This window comes from Lissotriton helveticus, chromosome 1_1 (genome assembly GCF_964261635.1).
Source record: "Lissotriton helveticus chromosome 1_1, aLisHel1.1, whole genome shotgun sequence".
In the NCBI taxonomy this organism is placed as follows: Eukaryota; Metazoa; Chordata; class Amphibia; order Caudata; family Salamandridae; genus Lissotriton; species Lissotriton helveticus.
Window position 1 is genome coordinate 1,879,827,428 of NC_136057.1, and position 13,359 is coordinate 1,879,840,786.

The 13,359-nt window shown below is 46.3% G+C and overlaps 1 protein-coding gene across 9 annotated transcripts in view; it reads left to right on the top strand.

Annotated features, from left to right (window-relative positions):
* Positions 1 to 13,359, top strand: part of RALGPS2 (Ral GEF with PH domain and SH3 binding motif 2) — an 890,309-nt gene that overhangs the window by 33,221 nt on the left and 843,729 nt on the right. The window lies entirely within an intron of this gene.

Consider the following 13,359-nt stretch of genomic DNA (forward strand, 5'->3'; position numbering starts at 1 on the left):
CCCAAGAGCTACCCTAAAAGAAGGGAAAGAGAGAAAAAGTGGAGGAGGAGAAAACCAAACACACTCCCGGTCTCCCGTGCCCCCCGCCAACAGCGACCACCCCCAGATGCAATAAAGCCAACATTCAGCGAAATATACAAACCAGTCGGGGGAGTATAGTCAATAGCCAGCCAATTCCCGTTACACTATAGGCACAACCCCGGCATTACTGGAAACTATAATATCGGATCGAATCAGTAAAGGTCAGCCCTGGCCAGTACGATCTTCCTTAAGAGTCTCCGTCTCTCGAGCCGCCATCTTGAGAAAAAGGGCAAAGCGTCCATGAAAGTTCTCGACAGTGCAGTAGAGTCGCATGCAGGATAAATGTTCACGAATAAAACAATGAAATGCTTCCAGGAACAGCACGTTTTCCAAAAAGTCACTGAAGAACTTGTTACCACACTGGAGACCGTTCATAGTTGTAGCATAAGGAAACAGAGTAGAGCAGGAGACGCTGGCATTAAGCACAGGCTTGAGAGTCATCGATTCGGGACCGCCAGGGCTCAGGAAATCCGGTATCGGCACAGGGACCTCGAGTCCAGACGTTCGGTGCATCGCTGGTACAACAGCCAGAGGAGAGCTCAGCAAAGAATCATCCTCCGGTTCCAGGATACCGGCCACTTTCACGATCAGTGTCCGGAACACAGCGCCAGTATGTGAATGGAGCACCTCAATGGCGGCCATGACGGCCCGCAGCGATGGCGTGCCTTCCATCTGCTCCGTCCCCTCTCAGTAGGCGGCAGAGCCGGATTTGAACCCCGGAGGCCGGCTACTCCGGGGTAACAGGCCACGCAAATCGGATGTCAAACAGTGGGCGCTCCTCTTATAACAGAACACACCTTTGCCGTCAGCGAGGGCCCCGTCCCGTCGACCCCGGGTGGTCAGCAAGGTCTTCGGGCACCAGATCCCCACCACGGCATCCGGTGGAACACGCTGGTGTGTCCTCGGTGTAGATCAATCACAGGACCGTCACCAAAAAGCAACAATTCACGGCACACTTCAGGAGACCGGGCTCAGTCCAGGTCTCACGGCCGTTGTTGATCACTTCCAGACCGGATAGGTTAGAAATCGAGGTCCCGGCTTCCCTACGATGTTAGGCCGAGAATGGAGACACGGTATATCTTCGTCAACCGATGAGCTAGAAAACTCGGGATTGCACCGTTAGAAGCAGTAGAACTTCATAAACAGGGGAATCAGGTGTAAAGTCAGGATTAAAGGCAGGATATTCGAGCTGCTGGCGGAGGTCGGCGGAGCCGGGAGCTTACGCGGCCATCTTGGTTGCTAGCGTAGCTCCTCCCCCCTGGACTTCATTAGTAACTGGAGTCGGTGACCCACTACAATTTACTAGGGCAAGGGAACCAGCCACTTAGTCTTTGCAGGGAACAGCCTCCTCACTCAACGAAATAGAAAAATGGGGTCTACAACACATTCCACTACCAATACTAAGTAAGACTTCCCTGTCATATTTGAGCTGTATAGGCCGTACTGGTGATAAACCGATAGGGATTCCAGTGCCAGCCGCCTCCGGGACACACTGGCGCAGACAAGCTTGCCATAGGCGCACCTTCAGCGCGCGTCCCCGTTTAGTAGCCAGTGTAGAGGAACAACTAGACCGCGACCGTCCAAAAATGGCGTCGTCGGTAGGAGTGCGCTGATAAATCAGGGTTAAATTCCCCTGACCACACCAGCAACAAAGTTCAATATTTAAAAAAAAAATACCCTCATTCAATTAAATTACACCGAACACAGATCACAATGACACTATTTTAAAATTGCGGAGTTTTAAAAGCGAATGGTAGTAGAGCGGAGAGCATAGCAGCAAGAAGAACAGAGGAACAGCATCTCCGCTCTGTTATGGGTTTGCGCGTGCTAGCGCAGCGTCCCGTTTAGTAGCCAGTGTAGAGGAACAACTAGACCGCGACCGTCCAAAAATGGCGGTGTCGGTAGGAGTGCTCTGATAAATCAGGGTTCGATTCCCCCGCCCACACCAGCAACAATTTACAAAAAACAAAACACCCCCACATTCAATTAAAATACACAGACGCCTTTGGTAGCTTTGCACCGGCAGTTAGGCTCTTCTTGGAGGCAGCGTGTAAAGCATTTGCACATAATCAACAGTAATACAGTGAAAACACTACAAAAGGACACCAGACCAGTTTAGAAAAAGATCCAATATTTGTGTATATTCAAAACCAGACCAAAATGATGTGTCCAACATGCAGTACTTACAAATATATACTTTGCAAGATATCCTTTTAAAATTGCAGAAATATCTCAAACACAGTTCTTCCGAATTGGAAGCTCTGTCCGGGACTACTGTGATACTGTAAACAACCGAATCCCAACAGTTCCGCCTGACCGCGTCAGTCAGAGGTTACTGTGATACTGTAAACAACAGAATCCCAACAGTTCCGCCTGACCGCGTCAGTTAGGGGTGTCTGGTTTTGTTGCTGCCAACACATTGGTGCAAGCTGGTCATGGCAACCATTGCGGTTGAGATGTGAAGTGGTGCAGCGGAGTGTGGTGTCAATGAGCGGTGCAGGAAGTTGCTCGGTGACGGTAGTCCAGCAGCATCGGTGAGAGGCAGTGCTCGCTGCGGTGCTGGTAGGTCACAGTGCCAGCGGCTGAGCCGGTTGCAGGATGCTGGCACTGGTTGGTCCAGACTGCAGTGTGGGACAGGGCGGTGCATCGTGTGACTTACGAGCAGTGCCCCCAAGCCACAATGCAGTCACTGAAGTTGTGGTCAGCGTGCAGTGGCAGCGTCGGTGAGACCAGGGCAGTGAAGTGAAGCGAGGCGGTGTGTAGGTTGGTGCCCACAGGTCACAGTGCAAGTAGCGGCTCGGTGGCACCAGTCATCTGTGAGACCAGGGTAGCGGTGCGAGATGTAGACAGTGCCCTCTGCGGTGCCATCAGGACTCTGGGCCGGCGACTGAGTCGGTGGATTCCAAGCCCCCTCCCCCCCCCCCCGCCCCCAACCCCCACCCCCTTTGTTGCAACTGAAACCGTAGTTTCTGAAGTGGTACCTAGAGGTTGGTTAAGTCTTTGCAGTCCCTGAGACTTCAGAACAGGAGGAAAGCTCTACTTTATTTACTTGTGCCGAGTATCTCCAAGGGCTTAAAGTGCAGCCCAGTCTTTTCACTGCCCAAGGCAGAAGCAGCAACTGCAGGCCTACCCAGCAAAGGGGCAGTACTCCTCCTGGCAATTATTCCAGCTCTTCTTGGCAGGTTCCTGGATTCCAGCGAGGTCTGGGCTCCAATATTTATACTCCAAATTCCTTTGATCCGTCAGGCAGTGAGTGACTGTGCGTAGTCCAAACCAGTTTGGTCCTCTCTGGCCCAGCTTCCCACGAGGTGGAGACAGAATTGATTAAAGCAGACTATGCCCATTCAGGTGCAAGGAAATCTCCTCCCGCTACTCTAAATGCAGCCCAGGTCTATTCAACCCAACCCAACCCTGACTCACCCAGGTAAGGCAGGACAAACCGCAACTCCCCACCCCCTCTAGGGGGCTGTCAGAAGAGCATGTATATCCCCAGCCCCTGTCACTCCAAAGCCATACAGTCAACCCTGAAACCCAGCAGAGGCACACCGAATGGCTAAGCAAGAAAATACCTACTTTCTAAAAGTGGTATTTTCAAACACAGAACATAAAAATTATCTTTACTAGAATATGCATTTTTACATTCTGCGTTCAGGCATACTGAACTCCATTTCCCTGTCTTGTCCCAATGGGAAGTTATGCTTAAGATGTTATAAGTAAAACTCCGATTTTATCCTGTGGGACAGAATACCTTTCCATAGTGAAAAACGAAATGCACTGTAATTCGGTACCAGGACATGTCAGTCACACCAGTACATGCCCTACCTTTAACATAAACAGCACCCTGCCCACAGGGTGGACCTACCTTAGGGGTGACTTATAGGTAGGAAAAAGGAAGATTAGGACCTGGGAAGTGGGTGTACTTGCCAGGTCGACATGGCAGTTACAAATTGCGCGCAGACTCTGCAGTGGCCGGTCTGAGATACATTTACGGGGCTATTTCTGTGGGTGGTACAAAGAGTGCTACAGGCCCACTAGTAGCATTTGATTTACAGGCCCTGGCACTCTTAGTGCACTGTACTAGGGACTCAATATTCAATTAAATACGCCAATCGTGGAAACACCAATCCATAATACACTTTACAACAGGAGCACTCGCACGTTAACACTGAACAGCAGTGAGAAATTGCAGAGACACTAAACTGGCAAAAACCGAGTCGAAACCGGGAGATCAGAAAGCAAAAAGACAGGGGAAACACGCCAAAAGATCTAACAGATACATTCTTCACATTCTCTACATCTTGTTGGAGGTTAAGAGTGACGTGTGCAGGATTCCTTCCTTCAGGTGAACTCTCCTGCCCGGTCAGTGGCATACATAGGGAAACTGCATGGGTCTCTGTGCTTCGCAGATCTTCGTCTTCACCTATCCCACTGCTTTCAGAGGGCTCCACTCGAAGGGTCTACTGTATGATGACTGCTGAACCCGTTTCTGTTTGCACAGACTCGTGATGTACAGGTATGCATCTGATGGTGTTATTATTCGAGAAAAGCTCTAGATTTGTATATCTCTCATTATCTGGTTCATTTGGTCACATATGTAATCGGTTCACTTTCTTCATGATCCCTTGTTTAACAATGTTTGGCTCTGTCCTTCCAAAGTGCTTTAAGCCAATTTATGTATTTTGATGTGTGGATTTCTTTCCGATACACCGCCATGGAGTTGCCTTCGGAAGTATAAGTAGTGCGGTATTTTTAATCTATTTGTAGAGACTGGAGTAGGAGAATTTAGAGGAAATTAGTTTTATGAATTTTAATGTTGTAGTTGTATAGTTCCACTACTTTTTCTAACCATTTTCAGAATTCAGCAACACTTTTGTTTTGCACTGAAAGCATATTGTTCCTAAATGTGTTTGGTGCTAATTTAATTGTTTTACTTGTTCTTCCAATAAACTAGGGGCATTTAAACTTCCATTTTTGACACTTAAGCCATGTTGTTTGAGCACCCGCTCTTTCCCCATTATGCCACTGTTGATTTACAAAATCCATTTTTAAAGAGCCATTTACTGTATGCCTCTTTCACCTTTTTGTAAGTCTCTATCCCATTATTTTATACTTCTTTTGTCTGGATACTGGTTTGCACCATTCTCATTGTTAAAATGTTTACTGACTCAAATGATATCTAAAAATCAATCAATTAGATTTTCTTTGATTTCCATCCTTCAGGGATTTAGCCTACTCATATAATGGCATATTAAGTGCGGTTCTGTCACAGTAATCAAATGGTAATACAAAAAATGGCATTGGTGCTGGAGGAGCAGTCATGGGATTTGTGAGTCATGGAGAGCAAGAGGATTCCTAGGAGCTGGTGCAATGCTGCATAGTTCATATTTGGCTTAGGGGATCAGTGTTAGATGTTCAGTTCTTTGGGAAATAATCTGAGCTTTATTTGCTGTGGAGCAGCTCTTGGCACACAAATGTGTGGTATACAGTGAGTGAGAATTAATGGGACACTAACGTGCAGCAAGGTGGTGTAGGGTGCAGTGTGGCACAAGAATGAGTACAATAATGGATGATGGAGCGAACGGAGCCAGTACAGAGTGAAGGAACGGTCACTGTTTAGAGAACTGTTAATTTGTCCAGGCAGCATTACATCGTATAGTTTCGATAGGCAGCGGTCAATTGTATAGGTCAGCGTGGGTTTATTCAGTAATTGTGGCAGTGAGCATGGATTATTTGTGGAGCTCTCCTAGAGGCAGCTGGAGCAGCTTGACTATGCTCAGTATCCCCTCATTCATGAGAATAGCGTCATCCAGACAGGTGGGCAAAGCTACCTACATACGTTGCCATATGATGGGTGCAAAAATCTGTTACAACCCATAGAGCAGTTTCATGTGCTCCAAAAGCTATTAAAGTTGGTATAGTCTGGCCATTGCAGTAAGGAGTAAAATAAATTCTCCAAGGTGCTCTGAGGATCATGTCCTTCACTGTCCGGATTAGGAGCAAGGAGGTGGTGGGCAGCGAGGCACCAAGTTTAATAGAAAGTGTGCACAGCCTTTATTGTACTTGGGGTCTGGCTGCCCGCTGCCTTCAGGGTATATAGATGTCAAAGCACGTAGATGGAACGTACAGTTCACAATTGAGATCGAGAGTATGAAGACTGTGGGTAGCCAAACACAAAGCAGAACAGAAGATGTTTCTATTTTTCTGGTTACTGTGACTAACAAAAGTGTACAGCCTAAAGAGTGGAGACCTTTTTTTAAAGCAGTTTAAAGTTATGGGCCATATGTATGAACACATTTTCCCATAGACAGAATGGGTAAAACCCTTTGATACATCTGGCCTATGTGAACTGTCAACGTGCCATAAAGATCTTGAGGTATTGAGGCATAAATCTTCTACTTATTGCTTTCATGCAATAGAGTAGCCCACCTGTGTCTGTAGCATGGCTTTAAATTGCTTTAAGGAAGTGCTTTTGGTATTAATGTCTCTACTTAAGTCATTAAACACCCCCGCCCCAACCCATATGATTGTTATTTTTATTTATTTTACTGGGTGTTTTTGTGTAGCAGTTGTTATGTTATGTTACATCTATTTATATCTCGCTCTGCTACTCATGAGTGTCCCGGCGCGATGCCAAAGGGGTGCGGAGAAAGACTATCAGGCAAAGAAGTGAGTTTTCAATTTCCTTTTGAACAAAACTGGATCCTGTTGTGCTGCTTGACTGGTCCTGCAGAACGCTTCTACACAGGGAAAGGATGAAGAAGTAGGTGAATGACCATAGGAAGTCTTCCGGTAACTGTTAATGCTTAGTTGATTGCAGTTCCCTAGGTTTCATTGAGACTGCCTTTCAGCCTAATTTTCGAGCCTAAGGTGGAGATACTGTGGGATAATTCTTGTGGATTGAGTGATTACCAGCTGAACCATTTGTCCTTAACCTGCAAATGATCAGCCGCTTTGGGTAGTCTGTTTGGCTAGTAAGTTTAGAAAACATGACTGGGGTAGCTGGGACTGCCATGGTACAAAACTTGGTGAACAATGCTCAATATTTTCAGCTGCATCCCTTCATGCTCTAGAAGTCAGTTTAGAGATTAGAGGGTGTGGGCCATGTGATTCCTCTAATTATGATACCATGCTGTTTGCACAGTTTTCTATTGGCCCGTCAGATGGGGTATGCGCTAAATGCTGTAATACCTTGTAGGCCTCTACATTGGACTTTACCACTGCGAGGACGATGACAGTATCCTGTACAGTGCTCAGTAGCGGAGTTTTCCCCTCTAATGCTATGCCCATTTATGGAAGCCGTACAAAAGGGGGTGGTGATGGACGGAGCATCTGAATCAATCAAACACTCACACCCAGTCAAAAGATCTGGGTTTAATCCATCACCGTTCTTTAGCCCACTCTGCCACCCCAGTTCTGACATGGCTATATGCAAATCAATCTGACCCTGTGCCTCATGGGAACAGTCCAGCCCGAACTGCCAAGCCATGTCTTCCCTGGACCGGAAACAAGCTTCCGAGGACCGGTTTCTGGCATTCCAGCCGTCTTCAGCCCGGCTTGCTTGAATCCAGTGGCATCGTGAGCAAGGGACTCACGTCTGAGCATACTCTGCCACACTTATGGCGGCCAAAAGCGGTACAAAAGGGGGTGGTGATGGACGGAGCATCTGAATCAATCAAACACTCACACCAAACCAACAGCCTAGTTGACCAAGATATACAGGGCTTCTTAATGCGATTGTTTTGGGAGCCATATAAGGTTAATCTATCTGCCTCTGTGATTGCTTTGTCTTTGCAGGGAGGACGTGGCATAGTTGCTTGGACTAGGATTGCACGTTTGAGGTTTGCATCCAGACAGATTTGCACATGGTAGATACAGTTAGACAATTGTAGCGTATTTTTTTTATAGAGTGTAAACATTTGTGCTTTTGCCATTGCTAAGTGTTGTACATGTCTGGTGTAGCTGTTTGCCAAGTAAATGGTGCTCAATATCGACCTATAAAGAATAAAAGTCTGAGGTTTCCCTGTTGGGATTCTCATTCATGCTCTACTAGTAACACAAGAGATCGATAGTGAGTCTTTATCTTGCCAGCAAGTAATAGTGTTGAAGAGTTAAATACTATGAAATGGAATTGCATATGCTCCCGGGGGATTTCCCAGTGATTTAAAGAATTTAAACCCATGGTTTTGTTACCTCCTAAGGGGACAGTTTTCCTTGTGATCCGTCCATCTGTAACAGAAAAGTCTCTCTCCCCGCTGCTTGTGTGGAAGCCAAACTTCTAAAGTTGCCATTAGATGAGCAATCCACTGTAATAGTTGTCACTGCTGTATGGTAAAGCAAGAACACTCGACATGATACTACTCTACTATGTTGTACAAATTAACATTTCTCCTATAACTCTTATTTGGTATTTCATTAGAAATCTAAAAGCATTCTGCATCCAACAATAACACCATACACTACTGCTCCAATCTTGTCTTCAATTGGTCTTACTTAAACGGACAGAACCCCACCAGGTCATGCATGCCACATGGCATCAAATAATCTACTTGGCAAAGCGCTGCCAAACCTATGACGCTCTGATGCCCTGCACCAACATGCAACATAGAAACAGTCCGATAAAATTAGCATGACCCAAACTCCCTCATGTGCATAACATTGAATCATAAGATAGTGACTTAAGATGTGATGCTTGTATAAAAATAAAACTATATTCTGGCCGAGCAAAGGACAATTTATTTCCACTCTTCTTCCTAATCAAAAAGAATGTAAAGCTCTTTGGCACACCCACCTGTAAATCGAAAAGCCACAAGGATGCTTCTAGATTGAACTCGCTTTACTTTAAAACTAGCACACATAAATCATTTTGAGTCTTAATGTTGTACAATTTCTCTACCAATCATTCCGAACCAAAAACCAACAGAACCTACGTCCTCTCAGGGAATCTCTATTGATAGTCAAAAGCACTGAATAGTCCTGCCCACATGCGGGGACCCCGTAGCTCTTTTCTATAGTATATCTTCGTTAGTGTGAACTTTTTTTTAAGTGTTGATAAGTTTGTGAGGGACATTTTCTGTAGGCAGAAAGAGCTGCCAAATTAATGTTTATGGAAGAGAAGTCAAAGCCAGATTTTGCCCAGTAGAGTAAGTTTGAAAGAATTACATCTTCTTGTTAGGTTGTTGAGTCCATGTTCTAATTGGAACACCAAATGCAAAATGTCTTCCGTTTGAAGGAATAGGCTGAGCGAGTTGATGGCCATTTAGCCTCCTTGAGAACGTTCGCGCAATCTTCCATACTGAACTAGCTCAGGAACCATGCTGCCAAATTAAAGGATGAGAGTTTGGGGTGAACCATCTGGCCTCCGAATCTTGTTAGAAGCTCTGGTCTGCACGGCAGCTTGAGATGTGGATGCTCTCACAGGTGAAGATGGTCTGTGAACCACCAGTGATGTGGCCACTCCGGAACAATCAAGATCATTCTGGCTCGATGGGATTGGAGGAAAGGCCTAGGGAAATTTTCCATATCAGTCGATCCATAGGGCATTCCCCAGTGTCCCTGGTTGGAAGAACTCCGAGGCGGAGTGCTGCACAGCCTGAAGATGTTTTGTACAATGTCGTTGTGAAGGACCCATTCATGGATTTCCTGCAGTACTCTGCTTAGGGAGTGTACTTTAACATTTTGCACACCTGGGAGATAAGTTGGCGTGATGCGCAGGTCCCTGGCTATTAGCAACTTCCACATTTTCTGGGCTTCGTGGGATAACGGTCTGGACCTCATCTCCCCCTCCCCCCCACTTGTTGAGGTTGTACATGGCTGGCTGTCTGAACAAGCAGAGATTGGGTTATGAACAATAGGAGAAAAGCTTTCAGTGGCAAATGAACTGCATTGAGCTTGAGGAGTTTGATGTGGTAGGTCATCTCTCTCAGAAACCATGTTCCATGGATTTGGAGATGATCCATGTGTGCTCCCCATCCTAGTAACGATTCATCCATTATGATTGTCTGGGAGAGGACATTCTGATTAAATCTCACCCCTTGAAGTGGATTTGTCGCAGAACACCATTTCTGAGACTGTGTTGCATGGGGGAGAGTATGATCCTGCCCACCCAATTGCCCTGTGAGTTGGTCCCACTGATCCTCAAGACTTTCCTAAAGAGAACACACATGGAAACGGGGATTCGGCGTTGGAAGATACATGAAGCCATCGAGCCGAGGAGAGAAGACCCTGTCCTCACTGTGGGCTGAGAGGCTTGCGAGAGAGTGACACTTTGGACGGATTGATAATCTCTTCGCCGAAGGACACATTCTTGTCTGACTGGTCTCGATGGAGGCCCCCAAATAATGCAGCGTAGTAGACGTTGACTTGCAGTGATTGATATGTAGCCCAAATCTTTGAAGGGCATTGCTTGTCCACTGGCAATGCATATGGGCTTCCTGAGGAGTTGACGCCTTGGTAAGCCAATCATATAAGTAGGGGTAGATGAAGATTCTTTTCCTGAGGTGAGGAGCTACTATTGCCATACACTTCGAGAGAGTTCTGAGGGCTGACTTGAAGACAAACTGAAGCACTTTGTATTGATAATGATCTTTACCTTCAATGAACCTCAAGAATTTCCGATGATTCTTTGCTATTGGGATATTTAAGTACGCATCTTGGAGGTCTATTGAGCTGAGGCAGTCTCCCTGGAATAACTAGAGATAGATCTGATGCAGTACCAGCATTCAAAATTGTTCTTCTCCAATCCACTTGTTGGCTAGTTTCAAATTGAGAATGGGTCTGAAATAGCTTCTGGGGCCTTTTTTTATTTGCCAGAAAGTATTGTGAATAAATGCTAGTTCCTCGTTTGGGAGGAACGGTCTCCACCGCATGCTTCTGCAGATGGAAGTTGACTTCCTCTCTTAGCATCTGTAGATGGTGATTTGATGATTTTGGTAGTATATTCAGTGGAGGACTTGTGAACCTGAGACAAGACCCATTCTGAACAATATTTATTACCCAGACTTTGTGATTGATTGCCACTATCAGAAAAAGCAAAATACTTCTTCCTACTAGTGTGGGTAATGGAAGAGCGGGAAGGAAAAATTCATAGCTTGGAACCTGCTTTAGGCTTTCCCCCCTGAGCAGGCTGTTGAATGGGTCTCCCTCTAGGGTGCCACTGCCGCCGTTGTTGCTGGTAAGGCCTCTGCTTGGGGATTGCTGGCGACCTTGGTACCAGGGAGGGGTTTGAACACTGATGGGGAAAAAGCACCATTGGTAGGGCTTTTAGAGCCTTCTTTGCTCGTTTTGCTTTTCTAGGCCAACCGCATTATGGGTTTCCAGTTCAGATTTAATCTGAACCATCTGATCTTTCATGTGACTGCCGAAGAGTGTGGAGAATGGCAGATTAAGGATCCTTTATTGTGACTCATGCTTGAGAGCCATGAGACACAGCCATGAAGGTCACTGTAATGCCACCCTGTGACAGTACTCATGCAGCTATGAAGGATGAATCGGATGCAGCACTGATGATCTGGTTGGAGACCATCATCCCCCTCATTGACAACCTCCAGGATGTCCTCCCTTTTTTCTCTCTAGGGAGGTCCTCTGCAAACTTCTGTAAGGAGTCCCACAAGGCCCCATCACTCGAGTACAGAAAAGCAGATGCACTTGCTGCCTTTATAGTGGTTGCAGCTGTACTGCATACCTTACGCCGTACTGAGTCCCGCTTCTCGCTTTCCTTGTCAGGTGGTACAGTCGACGTAGGAGTCGTAGCATGATGTTTTTTTTCCACTAAGATAACCACATAGTCTGTAGGTGGGTCGGAGTGGAGAAAGTGATCCTATATTTATTCCTGTTGCCTTGATGTAACCGACTTGGCTGAAGTCCAGAATAATTCCATAGCTGGTTCTAATAGACCTGGAACCAAAGGAAGGAGAGAACTTGGCGCGGACTGGTGGTGAAGCGTCTCAAATATAACCGATGTGGCAGGAGTTGGAACAGACATCTGAATATTCTGCTTTGCAGACCCTCTCACCCAGGACCTCCTGGAAAGTAGTGACCTTATCCTCTTGAGAAATCTCTGGATGTGTAGAATCTGACAGCGTTGTAGAATATCTTTTTACGCTGGAGGAAGAGGTGGAATAGTAGTCGTGAGAAAGGATGAGACAAAGAGTGCTGAGATCTGTGGTGATGTCTGGAATGGTGCGACTGATGGCCAGTTCTCAAACGTGATCCGAGTGGAGAAACTCTAGGCCTCGGAAGAGGTGCCCCCATAGTTGGAAAAGGAGGAACTTGCACCGGTGGAAGAGGTGCTGGAGGTGAAGGTGGCAGAGACAGCGGAGATAGTAGAGGTGGCGGAGATAGTAGAGGTGGCGGAGGAGATGGTGGTGGAGGAGTAGGAGAATCTGCTAACATTATTGGAGAAGGAGAGTATACTCTAGAGTATTCAGAGCCGGAGAGTTAAAAAAAAAATGCATCTTATGTTCCTTCTTTCCGCATGCATTGATGTTCTCGACGTTGACATACTCCTTGATTTAGATCGCCTCCTATATCTCGACTTCTATATACTCTTCGACGTCTTTTCTTTGTGCCTCAATGTCTACTTCCTTCTGTGTCAACGGTTTTGTTGCCTTAGACATCGACCTAGCCATTTCTCGTCGTTGACCCAGTCCTCGATGGAGAACAAGTTGGCGGTGTACTTCGTCTCGACATTAATCCTCTTGACTTTGACCTGGAACAATGGCGTTTTTAGGCCGAACTCCTCTCTTTGGACCTTCCATGCCTGGGGTTCTCAGAGGTAGATGGAAGAGCCCTGGTAGAGGACTGACCCGCTCCACGATCTGATGTCCCACCTTTAGACTGCGCCTGCTGCCTGCCTCGCTCTTCTGTGCCATGTAGGTGAATCTTCTCTCTTTCCCTCATGATACACCTTGAAAACTTCCTGCACGACTGGCATTTTTCAGGAACCTTGCTTTCTGGAAAGCAGATGATACAGACATCCTTAGGGTCTGACTTGGCCTTCTTTCTCTCACAGGCAGGACACTTGCCAAATAAAGATGCCATTTTATTTGACGAAATAAAACAAATTCCTATCCGAAAAACAAAATGCAAGGGACTGTTGAAAACCGTTGAATGAAGTTGTTGTCACAAAAATCCTCTGGTGATTTTTGAAGATAAAAAGCCAAAAAGGCCGAGCTCAGTGCTCCAAGATCCTGTCACCAAGAGCTGTAAAAAGAAGTGAAGCAACTACCACCTGCTGGGCATAATGGGATACTAGTGGTCTCTGGGTCCTTAAAGGCGCAG